This window comes from Nestor notabilis, unplaced genomic scaffold (genome assembly GCF_000696875.1).
Source record: "Nestor notabilis isolate BGI_N333 unplaced genomic scaffold, ASM69687v1 C15425072, whole genome shotgun sequence".
NCBI classification, from domain to species: domain Eukaryota; kingdom Metazoa; phylum Chordata; class Aves; order Psittaciformes; family Psittacidae; genus Nestor; species Nestor notabilis.
In genome coordinates, this window is record NW_009951644.1 from 1 (window position 1) to 20,771 (window position 20,771).

Consider the following 20,771-nt stretch of genomic DNA (forward strand, 5'->3'; position numbering starts at 1 on the left):
ATAAAAAAAATATACACGCCAGCCAGGCATTTCAGGTGTGGACAAGTAAAGTTAATTGTAGAGTTACAAAAATGTGATTATCACATCATTTGCTCTATTTCATACAGTATAATCTCTGAACACTGGGTAATTTTAAAAATATACTGAACAATTAATGCATTTTTAAATAATAGGCACAAAGAAATAGGATATTTATGCAAAGAAAGTTACCTACTAATACATTGTAATTTCTAGATGTTTAAAATATTGTCTCAGAAACATACAATTTGAACATTACGGGTGGCAGCCTTCCATTACAGGCAGCAGCCTTCCAACCACCAGAAATCAGGTTTTTAAACAAGCTATAAAAATTATACCTATCTGTCATACCTTCAAAGTAAAAATACGAAATATTCAAACCATGTGATGAAAAATCATTTGCAAATGGCTTCTACTCTTTCCGTTTTCCACCACTGCCATGTATTTAACTGAAACAAACTAATTAAAGTACCATTCTCAGAAGTAATGAAAACATCTATTTGTGTAACAGTAACTCTGGGCACCTATCAACGATCATATTTCCAAATATTAACAGTTATATTGCAGTAATGTACAATAATTTCTCTACGTGTTTAAGCTCAAACTGTACAGTATTATGTCAGGCACTGAATAAAGCCTTAGGAAGGAGCTGAACTTTACTGCTCTGTGAAGTTTGGAAGCATGCATGTACTTCCTCAAAGCTGATATGGCCTGCAAATTGATTCATCAAGAACTTCAATGAGTTCCTCATTTATGCAGTTTTCTTATGCTGTTATATTTCTTCTTAAGGGGGGTGGGGGAGAGAGGAAAATCAAACCTCCAAACACGTCCACTTTCACAGAAACAAATCAGGTGACATTTTAATATTAGGTGGTTGGTATTTTTTAAACCTTACATTGTCAGTAGGGGTTTTGGCTTACCTTCTCTGTTTACTCCAGAGCGAGCTGACACCTGTGGCCACCCAGGTTGTACTCAGTTTAGCAGCTGCCAAACCCTAATCAACTTTCTAAAATGGTTTTTCCAGCAGCCTTCCCTGATCCACATGATCAGGTCTGGCAATCCCACTGGTAAAATACATCTAGATTTAAGCACTACAATGACATTTTCCTTGTTGAATGTCGTATTATTACTTTTACGCTACTTCACAATTTGTCTGGCCAAAAGACCAAACTCTTTTTTCAAGATATTTACACAAGAATAGCCCTTGAGGAAGGGTGCTATGATTATGTAATTTCCACATTGTTAGGCTCAGCTGACACAAAAGTACCTTCTGGGTTTACATATATTGTTAATTATTCTCTGAATAATTATTTTGCATGCAAGAATAAATTTTAAAATTAAATTTATGTGTGGGAAAAGGTAAGAAAAGGCACAGCCAGCATCCTCACAGTGCACGGATTTCACCTTTAGCTAGCATCCCTGCGTTCAAACAAACTCCGAGGCAGGCAATCTTGCAAAAGTATCACAGAACCTACATACTCAGCAGCTGTTTCTCTACTGAAAGGGCTGGTTTTGTTTCCTGGTCCTGTACAACAGCTTTGTAGATTTTTCTTTTTCTCTCAGAACTCTTACTAAGTCAAAAATGATGCATAAGCAACACCAAACATGCAAGGATGAATTGTGAATTTTGAATGTCTCAATGAAATCCTGCATGTCAACCACTACTTTCCTGACAAGCATCAGCCTACAACAAACGTTAAACAAATCTTCATATTCTTGCCAAGCACACAATTGCTTTGGCAAATAATGGGATTTGTTGGTTCAAATCAGGGAAAAAATAAACTTGGCACCATTTCAGAACAGGTCTTGTTTACTTCTCCTCCCACTCAGAGCCATGTAGAATATACACAGTAATGAAATTTCTTCTGGTGCAAAACCAGTAATACACGACAGTAACAACAAAAAAGCACTTTATAGCACTTCTTAAAGTGATTTAACAGCTGGAAAGGAGGAGATACAACACATAACATGGGACTAGTCTGCTCACAATGAACCACCAGGAAGCACTGCACAAACTACTAATTACTTCTAAGCTGAAGTTTGGGCTAAAACTTTATCTAGCACCTCCAGTTAATACCCTCAAGTCCTAGGTCGAATGGTTGAAAATTAAGCAAACGGTTTTGATCATATCTTCAGTTATTTAGAAAACTATTCTGTACACAGATTTGAATACGGAGACTAGTAAATTAACTATCACCCTCCCTATTCCCTAACAGATAAACTTTCACTGTTCAGCCTCAAGACTGCCTTGACTCCTGTAAGCAGTAACAGCTCCCAAGGGATTACCAGTAAAAGCTACATTTTTCTTTCAACTTTTTGTTTGTTTTCTTATGGTGGATGGGGAGGCCAGAGGCAGATAGTATATGGAATGCTAGAACAGCTTAACTTTCACCTGGACATCTCCCTTTACTAAGGGAATTCACATCTGGCTGATTGAAGACAGCTATCCATCTCTATGCTGGCTGAGTGGGGCCAAGATCTCACCTTTGTCCTCTAGTAAATATACACACATGACAACGCTTTTCCCTAAAACAGGGAACCTCTGTGCTAAGTAAGACTCAAGGTTCAAAAATAATCCTGGAGACATCTGCAATTTGCCTTTTATTTTGCCTTCAGTTAAATAAAATCTAAATACAGTAATTGTGCAGCTTAGTATTTATCATCCATTAGAAAAGTACAGGCTCAAAAAAGCTCACAGTGACTGGATTTTAAAGAGATGGTAAGAATCAAAACACTGGATATTGAAGTTTCAAGAACTTTATAAAATGGTTTACTCAGTAAACAATCACAAACATTATATTAGATCTATAAAAAACACAGGTTAAAGGAAGAAGTTTGTACTGCTATTATTTCAACATGCAAGAAATCAAACAAGGAAAAAACATAAGGTCAGTAAGGGAGTCATAATTACAATTTAAAAGTTAATAACTTAAATCTTTGCCTCTTATTTTGATAAGTATAAAATATCTTGGTTGGTACAGCCCAATCTCTACAAAACCAGTAATTATTTACTTTTAGCCACATGATTCATAGACAATCCTCAAGTAACCATAAAAACTAAGCTACACTTACCCTTGTGTGGGTGCGAATATGCATCTTCAATCCATCATTCTTGCTGAAAGCTTTGTCACAGTAAGGACACTGGTAAGGACGCTCACCTGAAAACAAGAAACACATCAGATTCCAAAAATATGGCCTCGATATATGAAGGCCTTACAGCACAGTTACTTGTCAAACTGAGGTACTTTTTTTCTGGCCTTGTCTTCCCACTCAGTTCAAACAAGAAAAGATCTAAGCATTAGGAAAATTACAAATAAAGGTCCATCTGAGCAGGATACAGGGCTGGGTCAAAATATTCTAGCAATATATGAATACACACAGAGAGCCTTGGGGGATAAAAAGAAAAACAACCAACAAAACCAACACCTACTGCTCTTGCTCAAACCACATTCTACAGTGATTTACACATGGTCACTTTCATGTTTAAGCACTAACTGCTCCCAAATATTTCACATATGATCATTATTAGAGTCCTCTGGGTGTCAGAATCTCAATGAAATATAAAATCTACGATTTTTTAATGCTGTATCTGAACTGTGTTAGAAGCTAGTTAATCAAAAGTCTCTGCAATTTTTGTATCACAATTTATGACTGAAATGGAAATAGAATCATCTTAGCATCTTCCTTGCAGTATCTCATATCTTAAAGGTATTTTGTTTACTGCTTCATTAAACTGGTGTCATTTAGCATCAATTTTCCCAAACTCACATTAGTGAAATCTGCAAACTGAGCTGTTCAGAATCAAAAAGTGAAGAGTTTCTAAACTAGCTCCATAATTTGGAAGAAGTAATAAAGCTTTATCATTCCCCAAGGGCATTTTAATTTTCAACTCTCTAGACAATATAGAGGAATCTGAGTCTATTGCCTCCTCTACCTGTACACAACACTTCAAAAGCAAGTATTCGGTTGTTTCTAGTACAAAACCACAGTTCAACAAATTAAGAACACAATAACTATTTTTCTGTTAATGAAATGGAATTTGTTATACACATTCATAATGCCAAAGGTGTATCAAACCTTTATTTGAAAATATGAGTAAAGCAAAACCTATTCCACTAAGTCAATGGACTGCTTTCTGCTCACAAAAGAAGCTTTGCTTGTACAGAGAGATTAAACATAATACAAATGTCAAACAATTAATGACACTCATACTCAATGCTGGAAAACAGGTAAGAATAAATACATTTTACAGTTAATTCCCGCCCCCTCCCCCAATGTATTTCACTGATATGCCAAAGACCAGAGTGCAAGAGAGTGGTAGTGACAGAAATAAGCATTTAAAGCTCCACAGTCCCTAATAACATTTTGACCTGAGGGAAGGAAGCCGCCTCATCCCAACTCATCTTCACGAGGTATTCTTCCATGATTGCTCAGAGGGAAGATACTGGATGTTTTACTTCTTGGGAACAAGATGTCAAAGGATCACAAAAGTATTTAATGGAGATAGTTTACAGAAACAGCTCTTCAGAGGGACTGACTCCAAATATAGTATAGTACTGATAGTCACTGTTGTACATAAAATCTCTATAGTCCGAAATGGTGTAGAGATTTGAGGGCAGCTGAGATTAATCCTCTTACTTAAATAATCATCTAAAGAAAAAAAAAAACCCTGTTTAGTAGATAGACTATTCTGCTCTTTTCTGTCTTTTGCTGTTTAGACAGCTCAGTTAATGATAGCAGCAAGACACTGTGTAGCAAAGTTATTTGTGAAATACAAATGTTTTTCTCTCTTGTATTCTGCCATCTCTCAGTAAGCGCAGTTGTGTGAATTTGGCTTTTTTTTTAGAGTGATGGCAACAATCACTGTGTTATAGCTGTGTTTTCACTGAGCAGTTTGAAATATGATACTCTCATGACCCTCAATGTCTTTAATCCATGTCTCCGAAATTCAAACACTCAGACAGCTGTCAGAACTCAAATATTTAATTAATTCAGCTGATGTTTTTATGTTTTTGGGCTTTTGAATGCAGAAGCTAAAGCTTTCAGCAGTTTGTAAGCAGATGAGCGTTGACAAGTAGGAGCTGTACCCCTCCTCCCTTTCTCCCCCATCCCCGAGTCTCTTTAAAGACTTTTGCTTTCAAAAGATGGCATATTTTGAGTTTGTCTGAAATGGATTAACAGCATCCTTCAGAAATTAACCATGGAGCCCATGATATTGATGAGTAAGGCCTTAAAAGCTTTTAGTAGATGCCAGTAGAGGGCAACAGTATGACTGCATATCAACATGCTACACCTGGAAAAGTCTGGCTTCAAGCGACTGTTAAGCACTGTAAATATTCAAGTCTGCACTGTTCCAAAACATCAAGTTTAAACACAGACTCCCACTTAACAGTGATGGTTGGTGACATCCTGGTTTTCTAAATTATAGAAACAATTTCTCATGCACTAGTACATTAATAATTGTTAGTGAAACAACTGAAAAGCTCATTTCCAGTGATTTTACCGTTGCTCTTTCTTTCACCTTATCTTTGTAGCCTATATGCCCAAAATATTTGCAAGTGCCCTTGCACTTGCAAAAGCAACTGTTTCCACTGTGCACACACATCTTTTAACTGTGTAACTTATCTTCTACCTCCAAGAGTTTTAAAGCTTTTACAAAATTAACTGTGGGCCACCGAAAAAAAATATAAAATAAAATCTGTGCTTGCAGTAGCCAAATTTCTAGAATAAATTTCTTAGTCTCTCTGTAAGCAGTCAAAAGATGAGTCTGTGCCACTGCCTAAGAAATATATGGACATTTATAATGGCTTTAAATAAAAAATAACTTGTATTTAAAAATTAATTGATCTATGAACAAAACTCAAGATTCCACTCATTTTACATCAGCCATGTAAAAATAAAACATGTAATATTACCTAGTTGTTCTGAATTCCACTGAAATTAAGGATAAAAGAAAGCTAGCAGTATTTACTCTCCAGGCCTCTATTGCCTGAGAACTGAACGATCTATCCTCAGTCAATGCATTTTTTTCACTATTTACTATATCAGGAACCTAGGCAATTAATTCAGATTAGATGTCTAAACCTATGGACAGCAGATTTTGGCAAGATTATTACAATCCTACTTATTAACTACTTTATCTCTGGTAAAAATTATCTTCTTGTCTTGCTCCAGAACTAGACTAGGCAAACATTATTCGTGCTACCAGTCAGTTGCTTGTAATAATGACCCCAGTAACAGATTTCTCACTGAGACTACTGGGAAGCAGGTGTTCCCCAAGACAAGTCTTAGACAATCTATCCCACTTTAAGTCCTGTGAGATAAATGGGAGGAGTGGATCCTTTGTCTAATACTGTGAGATGCAGATGGCATAAGATGACAACAGAGAAAAAACAGATTTGAAATAACGAACGCTAAATATATTCTTCCCACATAGGAAGATTTGCTTAAGTGCCCTGTTTCATACAGAACTATTGCAAGTGTCCACAAAAGAGAAGGTTTTGTGCTTCAACAAAGTTTAGAATTGTCACTAAGAAAATATGGAGAGCAAGTGTGATGTGATAAAAGTTCCTGGGAAAGTGACATTATCCATCAGTGCTTTCATGTTCATCTGCAATCTAGCAAAGGCCACCAAAAATCAATTATAAGCACTTCAATATTAAACTTCAGATCAACTCACACACAATAAATATTTGGAGATTTCCAGATGTAAAATTTCTCTGATCAGAAAAAGAATGAATCTGTTACTAAGAGATCAAAAGAATGGCAAAGATGAGCAAACAACACAGTGTTGTAAGTCACATATCTCTATTCTCTTGTCCTCACAAAAAGGAGTTATTAAGCATCGCAACGAATGAAAGCTATTTTCCCTATGACAACCAATTTCTTCTTGGATTTACTGCTAGAAGCATGCTTACGAGATATAGTGTCAGTATGGAATAGCATCATAATAAGAGGGGGTGCACCTGAGATAAAGTTGTTAATGTCGATTAACAGTTATGCCATTTGCACTCTGCTTTTTTATATAAACATATATATTTTAAATATATATATCTATTTAACATAAAATAAAGAACTTTATGTTTGAAGACAATGATAAATCATTACCAGGGGATAATACTGAAGTAAATCAGTGCACCAGTTTTTTTACTGTAATGCCTTTTCATTTCAGTCAATAGCAGAGTAAGTTTTCAAAGGTATTATTTCACAAAGTGAGGGTCGTCAGTTGTTTTTTCCTAGATTTGATTTATATACAAAAATATGGAGAATGTGGGGGAAAATCTTTTCACTTCTAAACATACTATCAAGTCTTAATCCTAACATTTCACATTAGGAAAATACCTGACAAAAGCCCTCGCCTTCTATGTTACTGTTTGCAACTCTGCCACTAAACCGCAACAGAGACTATGATCTGCACTTTTCACTAAAACATTGCATCAGACTTTCGACTTTAGTACAGTATCAAAATCCAGTAGGCATATTAGATACATCTTAATTTGACACCTTGTCCAGTCAACATGCCCAGAAGTAATGTTGTGAATGTACAATAACTAAGAACAACTGCTATAATTAAAATACCAGTACACTCAAGTAAGACAGACATAATAAATGCTATGTTCACCCTCAAGTTACAGCTGACTGTCATGTCCCTGCTGACCAAGAACAAGCTGCTCAACATATTAATGGCACTTCCTTACAAATAACCCTGAATAAATAATCCTTGGATAAACTGCAGTGGATTTAATATAATTCAAAGTCTAGACATGCTACTTCCAGATTTTTCTATGAACAAAACCAAAGCTTTTAACATAATAAAAATAAATTTTAACCCTAATACAAGGATTATGAAAAACAATTCCATGATTGAAAACCATATGGGATTTTGGTCTGAAAACAAGTCATGACAGAACTGGTATCTTTTTTTTTTCCTCGAGTGTATAAATCTCTAGCTTGAGATCACAACATCTACTGGACCTTAATGTAGCATAACAAGTTAAACATCAGGTTCTTCCATCCCTGTTCAACTTGGGATGGACACTTCCCATGAGACATTTGCAATCAAAGGTGCTGTAAGGTAGCATTTACAGTGAGTTCAGCACCCAGATTTCCAAACTCAGATATGCCTAGGAGCAAAATAATTAAGAAGCAAAATGAAATACACATTTCTTCATCAAGATTACAGTGGCTATAGCCAGACATGTAATAAAGACTCTGAGACACAGTAGTTCAAACTAGTCATATGTGTTGCTGTTTTCACACTGTATTTTGCATTCTCTCTAGGAAGCTTAGCCACAAAAAGAGCTAATTACAAAATCAGGTGGAAACATGATATAAACCCCAATGTTAGCATTACTTTGAAACAGTGACCTCAAGTAAGATCTACCAAATAAGTACGTAAGAGGTGACAAACGTAATCCCATCAAATGAGACAAACGAAACATGCAACAGGAGAAATAGTTCTAATCTGAAGAGATTGCAATAAAACTGTCAGAAGACACCAGCAAACCAAAAAAGGCACAGAGATGTTCAACAGCACACTAAAGTACACATTTGATGAACAACCACATTCAGTTTTGGCAGCAGTCGCACAGAGCTCTTTCAACCCATATACAGACATTACTTCTATTTCATTCTGTTAAATCTGGGGTCGTATTTACTGTTGCCATTCCCATTTGGCTTGCTTGTTCACTTGTGTGCAGTGTTATATGTATGTCAGCCATCATGTACAAATCCCCTGGCTTTCTGTCTTCATTGGAACTGAACTGTTGTACTAAGGAATGAAGAATTTGAATTATGCCATAAAATTATCAGGGTGGAGGTGCTATACTTTTAATATGTCTATGCTTGGTGCATTGGGGTATTCAGCACCACCGGTCTAGGTCGACACAAACATCAGAAAAAGACTTATGAGAGACTGCACTGAACATCAGATCATGTGCAGTGTATGCAGCTTAAAAGGAATGGTTTTCTATAAAAAAAATAACAAATAATTATGGCAATGCAATCCCTCAGAATCTTCCGCAGACCATTTACCACCTTCTGGAAATAGCCCCTCTTCACACATTGAATTACCTAGTATAAAAATTAGAAGATTATTTCTTAAAAGAATAAACACATATGTGAGTGTATTATTTAAAAACATCAATTTTCAGGGGAAAAAAAAAATCCTTTTTGAAGACCTAACTTCAGACTGGGGTAGCGTAGAGGGGAAAAAGAGAGACTCCACCATTGACCAACTGTGGAGGAAAGACAACAGTTCACCTGGGGAGGAATTCAGAGGCAATGGGGCCATCTGGATCACACATGCAACACTCCATACCAGATGATCAACAGGGCAGCCCAGAATGGGAATTGCAAGAAGTTTTTTTTAGTCAGAGATAATCTGGGGTGATGACAGCATTCAACAGCAAGTAAGGATGGGCAAAAGGTTAACGGATATAACAAAATGATAATCTGTGACATATGCTTTAGAACACTATCTGTTCATACAGAGCACTTGACAGCTTTACACATTCATCCTCAGCTGCTGTTGCTCTGTATATGGTGTTCCCATCAAATTAAAAAGGAAGTTTGTGATCTTAACTGCACAGAATTCAGTTAAGGCACTACACAAGCATGTCCACACACAAAGATCCTAAGATGCACAGAAATGAATTTCTCCTACATGAGAAGAACTCCATTACGAATTAAAATTAAGTTAAATAGGAACTCAAGGAACCAAGTGATTTCAAAAGAACTTAAATTAAAAAATGCCAGAAAACCAATTACTGTACAAAAATTAAATATTTACACTTTAAGAAAATATTCAGTAGATTTCACCACCTTGGTGGTAAAAAGCATGTCAAATAGCCCTTGAGGAGACAAACATTTCTTCAAAATATTACATTTCCTCTTGTGGACACATGGCAGTTTTCTAGTTACCAAGTAGCATTTTCAAAAGCATTTAATACCAAAGGTCCCTTAAACATTTTTATAATTCTGACCAAGGATTCTAGGAAGTGAAACTAATGGAAGAGTAACCAAGAAGCTTGGCCAATTCCAGCAGCTAGCTGCTCTCTTTACGACACCTGGACTAGACAATAAAAACAGTGAACTGGCCTATATAAAATTCTGGCTTGCCAGATTTTCAACCATTGAACACTCAAAATTTAGCACTTCAGAAGGTACAGAAGTACCCACACATGAGTAGCTTTCTCATGCCAAGAATCAAACAACTTGGTAATTTGAAATATAAAATACTTGTGGATGCCAACTGAGACAAAACCCAGAAACACCATATATACATGTAATTCTACACTCAGTCAGTGTAGAAAGGGATGGCTCTTCGACTGCTCTGAGAACAGCCTTGTTGCCTGACAAAGATGGAAGTACAGTACTCATTTATGGGTCAATTAGACATTTCTTACACATTTCTTTCTTCACTTTAACAACCATTCAAACTTGGCAGACTCTGGACAGGAAATGAAATATCTCTGCTTTTTTTTCCCTTCACCAACAATTAGTGTCCATCAGCCTATGGATTTGTGAATGCTTTCTAACCAAGTTCCAGTACTTGTGTATTTTCCAGGTACAGGGAGAACCAGAATTGTTTCTATGTGAGTAAACCAAATGCATTTGCCATTCACTAAAAATGGTCATATATTTAATAACAAAAAACTTGAGTGCTATTCTTTTCAAAGTAAGAGAAAACCAGATTGCTTTAACCATTTATTTTTTTCTATTAATAATACTTCCTTGTAAGTTCTTAGCCATGACTTATTCTTTGAGGAGCAGAAGTAGTATTTTGACAGCTTAAAAGGTTTGTTTTCTGCTAATTTTTGGGTTTATTCAGAGAATTCAGATTACCTAGTCAAGACCAACAGTCAATATGTTTGTCCTATCTGGCCCAGCAAAATTATCATGATATAATTGAAGTTTTAGCTATCTGTAACTAAATGAACCATAAAGACTAGTAAAGGACCTTACAAAATAAGGCAGCCATCTGAATTTGTACAATAAAACATCAACCACCACTATTACTTAGTCTTTCATCAGTTCTATAGTGATGTTGAGATTTGAGTCACAAGTGAAAACCCAATGCACTTACTTTAAAGAATAAAAGAGTTTCATTCTTTGCATCTATCAGTGGAATTAATCATTTTGGTTTCCCTGTGAATGAATCATTAGTATCTATGACTTCAGTGAACCCAATGGTTAACCAAATCTTTTAAAGTAGATGCATTAATCACTAATTCATGTGATCTAAGGATGTCACTAGCATTCAAACAATCTATCCCTTTTAAGAACATTTCTTCATTCATGGAAGCAGAAAACAAGAAGCTGACAGCTGCATGAAACTTTACAGGTAGTTTTAAAGATTTAACTGTTGACTGGAGATAAATAGCACAATGATGTATAAACTGAAAGGTTTAGAAATGCAGAATCCTTACCTTTGAGGCCTTCTGCAAGCTCCTTTTTAAATTTGGTAGATAAAAGAACGACCATTTATAAGTTACAGAATAGAAACAACCTATCTGTAGACATTTGCAAGCTGTTCACTGACTAGATACAGATACGTTTTTTCCACATACTTCAATGTGATATGAGAAGAAGTTCCTTTAACCTTCTCTTTTATCTTTTTTTTTTTTTTTTTAATGTAACAAAATATATATTACTTATAAGGTAATTTGCCAGAAGATTTTCTAGAATGAGGATCCTGGCTGTACATTATTTCTTATGTACACAGTTGCTTGTTTAGCTATTAAAACTTTGGGGGCGTATTTTACACAGTACTAAACTAAACTGTATTCAGCTCCTTCCTTCAACTACTTTAAAGTCTTACGTTCATAGATGATTGAACTGCTGTTAATAAGCAAACATCATTATTACAACTCCACAGCTAATGTTCTATTTGGTTACTCAGGAATTTTTACTTAAAAGTGCAAAATACAAGCCTAGATTTTTAAACAGCTGGACCATAAGTATGATCTTAAACATGCTCAAATGCCTACTTAATCAAACTGTAGAAATGTGACTACAGTGGCAAAGTGAGGACCATACCATCAGATCCTCAATGCAGAGGATGAGAGACATCTCAAGAAGGCAATCAGCACCTAAAATTACAGTGGAAAGTGTGATGAAATGTTTTCATGAGCTTATAAAAGACTCTTTAATTATGAAAATGGAAATTGAAAAGTGTTGTGTTGTGTTGACAAAAAGGCTATCGAAGTCTATGGTCCAAATGCTTTTCGCTGTTTTAATGTAATCTCTTGGCATTATCTTTCACTCATGTATATGGAAGCAAATAAAACAAAGAACCTTCTCAACTCTTGCTTACAAAATAAAGCAGCTTTTCCACAAAACAGAGACTGTAACATGTAAGAATGCCACATTAAGCCATCACTTTAAAATGATGTAGAATAGAAACATTCATCTTTTCAGAAAACATTTAGGACAAAATAAAGTCATCCTAATCTTACTGACTTTTTAAGCAGGACTTCAACTGCGGTGAAAAAAGCAAAAACAAAGGTTATGTTTTAACCTATATTTGCACGTATAAGCATTTTCTGGAAGACATGTATGGTCATTAGTTGTCCCTCGTCAGTCCCTATGTAATGTAGTGGATAAAAGACAGCATACAAAGGACAGAATTACAGTTCAAACACTCAATTCTCTTAACTCAGAAATAAATTTACCTGCAAATATAAACTAGCTCACAGCAACTTCTATTGTAACAACAACTTGATGTGCTACATCACGACAATGGAAGGGATTAGGACACAACTAATTAGGAAAGCAACAGTATAAATATCAGACAGACAAAATGCATGTGCATAAATACATTACATAGGCACACACAAATACATGCACACACAAACACACAAGACAGCAATTAATAGGTCTAAAGAGCTATGTAAAAGGCAACTGAGAAGTTGCACAAGCCACAGCCAGTAACTGTTAACACTTGAAGCTGCTTGAAACTTTAGGGAAGTAATTAACCTCCTGGCCCTCAGTTTTCAAGCCCAAGGAGCAGATCATAGAATTTCTTTTACAATTTAAGAACAAGCCAAGGAATTTATATCGCAGTCAGAGGATTCTTTTGCTGAATTAACCCCAGCTCCCTCTGACCCTAAGAAGTCATAAACCAACAGGATACAGCAGAGGGAGAATGTGCTATAGTGTTTCAGCTGACCTACAGAGCGCTGTCTCTGTCATGCCAAGGCTGAAACCCAGATGATGAATTACAGAGCAGTATGTTAGGTTCAGATGCAAACATCAACCCCTTCCCTCTGTACATGCACATGCAGACATGTTCACTCACCCCAAACGAGCTCAGTTTCTGCAAAAGGCCAAGTAACTGTTAGGGCTCATTTACAGAGTCTTACTCTAAGATAAAAGAGGGAAGAAAATTGCTTATCAAGGAAGCATGCATACATCTGTGAGTAACAATACTGAAGATCACATGCTGTGTATTAAATATAAACCAAAACTTCATTAAGCTTCTCTTTTTGTATATGGATTATTAGGCATACGAAAATACAATTCCAAAGCTGAACCAACAACCTCGACTTTTTACCAACAACAGCTTTACAAATAAAAAAGGATAAAAACTGAGACATGACTCTCTTTAAAAAGAGCCTGCTAGCTTTATTTTTCAAATACACTACCAAGCAGCTAATGAAGTCTAGCTGACCACATGCACAGAAAGAGGTGTAACACGTATCTCTGCACCAAGACCTCAAACTAATCAGGTGTAATCACTAGGCCATGAAAGTCTTTGCAATATTTACAATTACGGTGTACTGCTTAGCTGCAACAAAGCTCAGCCCCAGCTGAAGGCTTATTCACAAAGATGATCCATCTCTTGAAAGCAGACCGTGGCTGGTTGTTTCACTTCTAGCTCAGAATGAAAAGCAATACTTTGAAGTCAGAAAAAATAAAAAGAGAGCACAGTTTTTAACTGATCAATTCAAAACCACGGAATTTAATAGATACCAAGAGCATGAAGTATTCAATACGGCAACATTTTGAAACCAAACATCCATCACTGAATAAAGTAAGTTTGTGGCTCCACTGTTTGATGAGCTGAAAATTTCTTGGCACTCAGAAAAATCCCTGAGAAGTTGTCAAGGATTTTCACAATGCAGTGAACTTTATTACTAAAAGCCATCAAATGAGTACTCAACTATTTCTGTACTGTTAGCAAATGACATGGATTCCCTTCAGCTACCCTTGATTTCTTAGAAATTATGCAAGCTATTCCTCAGGCCCACTGAACATTGGACAACCATCTCCTTTTGTGATTAGTCTGCACCTATTATGATCATGAACAACTTGGCTGAAGTCTTAGGTACAGCACAAGCCAAAACCACCTCTCCAAAGTCCATGCATCTAACTACAGCATGTTCTCACTAAACTTCGCATAAGGCATTTTGCCATGTAACTTACACATAATTTTTTTAACCAATTTCCTGAATTAGCAACCCTTTTCAAAATGAGCACTTCTAACTTTTTAGGTAACAAAAGAGGCCTTGAACTCTCCCTTCTCCTGCAGTGGGTTGTTTCCACACTGCATATTCCCTTAATTCCAACCTGTATTGTATCCTGGCAAAACAGTTTGTCCCACCATACTTAATTTACAAGTGACCTGAAAATCTTCAGTGCCTTTCTGCTTCAAGTAAGTTCAAAATGTTGTAGTTACCATTTCTCATATAATAGTGGCTACAAACTTTGCAAAGTTCTCTAGCCCAGGTTAGAGTTCTCTGGTATGTGGTTTCATGAACCTCAGCTTAGCCTAACTTCTAAATTTAGGAAAGCCTGCTTGAGAGCTGAAACATTAAATGTAACTGCTATCAGCACATGTGTGAAAAGCATTTCCACCCAGACAGCTATAAAGCATTTTCCCCAAGAGCTATCTGCACTACCAACTTGAAAAACTAGGACCTTTGTACTCTGTGCAAAGTGATGTATAACATTCATAATACACAGAAAACACACCTGGAGTTTAAGGAAAGAGCCTGTGAAATAAGCAAGCACAAAAGTACCACACTAGTGAAGGCAATAAAGCAGACTTGCCTTCAAAAAATGTTGAAACGTGAAATCAGAGATTTTAATGAAGAATAAGAATAATGTTTGATCTGAATCCTCAGGAAGTCAAAAAAAAAATAAATTAAAAAAAATAAAAGAGAAACCCACACCTTATGGGACAGAAGACTGGAGAGAAAGACAAAACAGGTGAGACTGTGCAGGAAGGGCTTTGAAAGGAGTTGGTAAGGTGCACAGAAGAAAGAATGTCACAACAAAGAGGAGCAATAGACAGATTTTGGGTCTTGCAAGCTTTGACCTTCTGTCTTTTGTATCAGTGACTGTACAGTGTATGTAAACAACATGCACAGAATGTATGTACAGAGGCTTCTATGTAAATGTTTTTTTTATTGCTGCTAAGAAGGATAAATGTTCCAAAAATGAAAATTAGTAAAGAATAAGAGATAAAGAGATAAAGTCAATTTTAGCCTTTTTATCCTGCAGGAACGGGATAAAAATTTGCTAGTGTCTATAGCAGCCAAATCCAAAAACCACAATATATCAAAAACGAGTAAAACCTGTAATCTTAAGAGGTGGACTTCATAGGCTGAAATAATTCAGACTTTCCCAAGCACAGTAGAAAGCCAAATGACTAAAAGCACAAATTGTTGTCATCGCCCTGCAAACCAAATTTGCTTATGCCAAGTGAATGGAATGTCATAGGAAAGCTATTTGTTAACTGATGCTTTGACTGCCAAAGGCAAATCTATACCATTTTATACTGGAAACAAATAATCACAAAGAAACCCCTTTTAGTTGCTGCCACTTACCTGAATGAAAGCATAAGCTCACAAAATGAAACCTGACAACGTGACTAATTTATTTTCAGTGTGTGTACAGATGCACATATATGACATGACAGTGATACAGTAATGCAATCTGGGTGGCAATAAGTTGCATAACTCAGACCCAGAAACATTAGGAGACCTGCAGAATGAGTCAGATGTTGCAATAGAAAATAAATTTTGAGTTAAAGCATACACAAAGTACAACATTCTAATTTGGGTAGCATGCATGTTGTGATAAGGTCCGAAGTTACATTAATATGAAGTCAGAGTTTCAAAACATCTTAGCTACCAGAAAGATGAAGTCATACTGTATATACATATACACATTCACATACATATACACACTCTCATACATAATCATAGTTGAGAGTAAAATCTGTTTTTACACATTAAGCAGGTAAAATGTCTGAAAAAGATGCTGCGTTAGGCCTAGCTGTAAATTCACATTTGTTTCTAGATAAGACAAATTATGGACATGCTTATAGATATCTTGTCACATATTCAAAAAGTCATCTCTGTTCATTACAGTAAGCACCACTGTACCTGTATGGCTTCGAATATGAACTCTCAGTGTTCCATTGCTTGCAAACTTCTGTCCGCAATATGGGCAAATCTTCTCTTTTTCTCCTGTGTGAGTCTACATGGGGTGGAGAAAGACAAGAATGAAAGCTTCAGCATAGCTTTAAAAGAAATGGAATATGGAATATTTTAACTGTATTGACATTGACCGCTATTATCTCCATTATACATTTTATACCATCACATCAGGCAGAGATTGTTTCAATTTTCTTCTAAAATTTCTAACTCTCATTACTAATGACAAAATAATATGGCTTTTCAGTTCCTAAGTTTCCTATTTCCTAAAAATAGTTACTATTAAAAATGTCCAATTCACCTCTAGTTATTTTCATGATTGCAAGAATAAGACACCTATTTTTCAGTTTGGTATCTGTGATAGTGGTTTCCAACAAACGTTAATTTGGTTACCTAATAAAATTAATCTTCATAAATGGGTCTGTTTTTAACAGCTTATAATTTCACAGAATTTTATTATATTATGAAATGTAGTGAAAATAGTTAACCTAACCTAGCATAACTCTTCCAGTTGCAGACTTGTCTCTGTGGAGATTTGTGCGTATGGTTTGTGTCTCCTACAAATGAAACACAGCCATCAGTTTATCTGAAGTATGACAGAAAACAATCCTTCAAAGCACAAGTTCTCAGTGATTCAGTCAACACAACTTGCATACTGGACGCTACCTAGCTTGTGTTAAATTCTAGAATCAGACTGCATTTAGAGAATTATCACAAGAATAATACTGTAATTGTCACTAACACTAAACCATACACTGAGCTTGTCTTATGAAATCAAGCTGTTAAGGCTAGAGCACCTAAAATTCTGCTGATCAGAAGAATTATTTCAAAACAAAGAAAAAAAAAATCACAAACTCTCCCATCCAACCTGTGAGGTCAACAGCAAGACCACCTTGAAGTAAGTTACAAACACAGCTTCTCGTCAGTTTTCACACTGTACTTTCTACGCCCTATTCTGAACTGAAGATTTATCAGCCTATTGAATAATTTTTCCTTATAACTGTGCCTGCTCTTTCAGTGGAAAATTTTGGATTACTTCATTTACAAGAGTTCGTTTATATGGGATAGGAAAGATAACACATTAAAATATACGCACAGCTGACTACTCAGGATTCAAGCTTTGCCCATGACTCTCTTCAGATAGGGAAATTAATTCTTATTTTTACGAAAGACACTTAAGTGACATAAAAGTCTTCATTACATCATAAAAACCTTATCTCACATCATACATATTACACTGCAGCTTAAGGAAGAGTAAATGAAATGTCATTTCAACACTTGCACTTGCACAATTTTTATTCCCTAACATTAGGGATATCAATGTTAAACCCTTCTTGACTAGGACAGAATTCTTTAGGAATCACTTCTCTCTCTAACAGCAATACTGGAGAATACCAGATGGACTTAACACATTTCAAACTACCAGAAAGGATTTCTGGAGCAATACAGTACAACTAAAAGGCTCACAGACATATAGCTAGTACTAGTCTGACAGCAGCACAGAGCAATAGCAATTACAATCAAGAAGGCATGTCAACGAGAGAACAGGGATAAGTGATGAACACTAGGTGCTTTCCATTAAAATACAAGTACGCACAGCCATTTTTAATGTGAAATAGTAAGTCATACTGAATTTTTTAGAAAGGACTCTGGGGAAAGGTTTAAAAATTTATGCAGAGCACATCAATGATTCCAGGTAATATTTTGACGTTTGGATCTTGAAATCCATCTTGGTGAGACCCTTCACAAAAAGTTAATCTGAACTCAATGTATCAGTATTATAAGCTAGGTCTGTTAACTCAAGTGATTAGACCAAGTACATATGGATGAAAAGGATTGTGTTCTGAAAAGCAGTCTTGTTTCCCAAAGAAATCAGTTTGCCTAATGAATGATACTATACCTCCCTGAAGTTTTGCTCCCCAAGAACATAATGAGAAACAAATCACAACTTTATTTTGTATACCATTTGGTTTTGAATTCCTTAGACCAATATATTCAGGCTTGAAAAACAAATGTGTTCTAATACTCTGAGAAAGAGTATCTTATAAAGTTCTCTATTATAGCAGAACTCAACTGATTTAACAGGCTGAACAACTAATGAACCTGGTTATTTGAATCTCAATCATTTTACAGTACTTGTATTGAAGTCTATAAACAAGGCAACGCATGTCATTCAAGTTCTTCTGAAGAACAGGCAAAAATCTTCCACTAAGCATATCTGAGAGGAATATAGCTTGGTTACACAGTTAATTCACTCAATCACAGGAAACTTTATTTTATAGCAACTATGATTACGAAGTAACTTAATGCATTTTAAATATGGGACAAGCAGCACTTGAACCAGACTGAAGGCAGACAGACTGCAAATTCATTAACATACCTTTAATGGAAGATTAAGATCTTTAAAAAACTACAAAAGAAACCAAAGAGATCTCATTCCTAGTTGGTTCCAACACTTTTTGCAAATACTTTTTGCACATTAAGGAGACAGTGCCATCCATTACCTTAGAGACTTTGATAGTCTACTATCTGCCAGTAAGCTGGTTTAGGCTCAAAGGACACGTACTAGTTCCCACAGCTGTAACGCATAGGGCTGGAGAGACACTGGAAGACTCCCTTACATTTTTTCCTCAATTTTAAATACAGATTTGTGTTGTAATGCACAGTACTCACCATAATCATGTGCTGAAAAAATACTGTACCAAGTAACTCAGTTACACTCAGTTTTGTTCCTAAAATTTTACATGCTTATATGAGGTGCATACTACATGGCAAATACTGTATGCATCATGTTTTTCAATAAACTCCTGCAATCTCCATTTGGTGGCAACACCTCAGCTGACCTGCTCTTGATTCAATTATTTTCTTCTCATTTCTCTGCTGTAACATCAACCTGACCTCAGGCCCAACTAGCGAGCAAGCTTTCTTCTGAAGTTTAACGCAGTTCCACCACAGAGATCAGTGGGAAGGAGTATGGCAAGAGAAGTGCATCACGTCCTGACATACACCAGATGCTGGAATACCTACACTGGATTTATACATATGTACCCACTACAGATTCGGCATGCCACCAAGAATCCCACTACTGCAATAAGTGTTTTAGGACATGAAGCACCATCATAGCTTTCTACTGAAAAGCCAGAAATGAGGAAGCACCTGGGGACTTTATGTTTATTACCAACTTAAGGACACAGAATGAATGAATATGACAGAACATATTCCACTCACTTTTTTATGACTCTTCAGGACTGAGGGCGTCACAAAAGCTTTGTCACAGAGATCACACTTGTATTTCTTATGTCCGTCGTGTACAACTTGAATATGAACATTTAATGTGTCCTTTCTTTTGAAAGTAGCATCACAGTGATCACACCTGAAAGTCCTCTCACCTTATAAAGAGAAAAACAGTGTTAAAAGGTATCATATTTTTGTGGAAATATACTAACGCTTATTGTTTCAGAATAATGAATAAAAGCAGCAAAGACAAATGAAAAGCTGGGTCCTGAGAAAAGAAAGAACATCACACATAAAAATGTCATTGGGAAATTAAGAAAGTAATCATGACAACAATGTAGCCAGAAACGTGCAATTAAACTCCACTGCCAAAGGTAAAATGGTATCCAGTGGAAATGGCTGCCAGTGAGAAGGAGCACAGGTTTTATCTAAACCTCTGTAACAGACTCTCTTTATGGTAACAAGCAAGAAGATGCAATAGGCTTAATCTTTTCAAACTTAAATGGTAAGAGACATCTTCCCGAATGTCAAAGAATTCTCAAAACAAGAAATACTTGCTTTGAGTAACCTCTCCCATTCACACCAGTAGAGGCAAACTTGTATGTCAAAGACGAAATAACTTTTAAGTGTTATAGCAGTATTACTATTCAAACTGTGGTGACGTCATTGAAGGTTCTGGCAGAGGCTAGGTTAATATTGCTAATAGTTTTAAAACTCAAAGAATTACGTAGGAGAGAGGAAGAAATGTTGTATTCTCAAAATCTGCATGCATGTTTTGAGAGTCAAAAAGACGTGATTCTTCAGAAAAATCATTACAATGAAGCATCACTGCTGTGAATGTAGAAGACAATATTCTATTTGTTACCTTCTTGATTAAAATTACAAGTTAAATATCTGCAACACGGCATTCATTCAGAAATCCACAGCCTAAACTGGAAATCAGGTACCCACATCCCACAAAACTTTCCAAGAAGTTACATCACAAAGAAAGATCACCATAGTCTAAGGGCTATCCTCCACTTCTCATTTTTCAGGACAGAGGTTTGACATGTTGTCCTGGGTTCAGCTACAGCA

General features: G+C 36.0%; 1 long non-coding RNA gene across 1 annotated transcript; it reads right to left on the minus strand.

The window, feature by feature from the left end:
* Positions 1 to 3,086: 3,086 nt before the first annotated feature.
* LOC104412357 lies at positions 3,087 to 19,852 on the minus strand. The gene is made up of 3 exons (XR_719956.1): positions 19,692 to 19,852; positions 16,413 to 16,506; positions 3,087 to 3,176 (listed from the first exon to the last, which is right to left on the minus strand). It is a non-coding gene; the product is annotated as an uncharacterized LOC104412357 (long non-coding RNA).
* Positions 19,853 to 20,771: the final 919 nt, after the last annotated feature.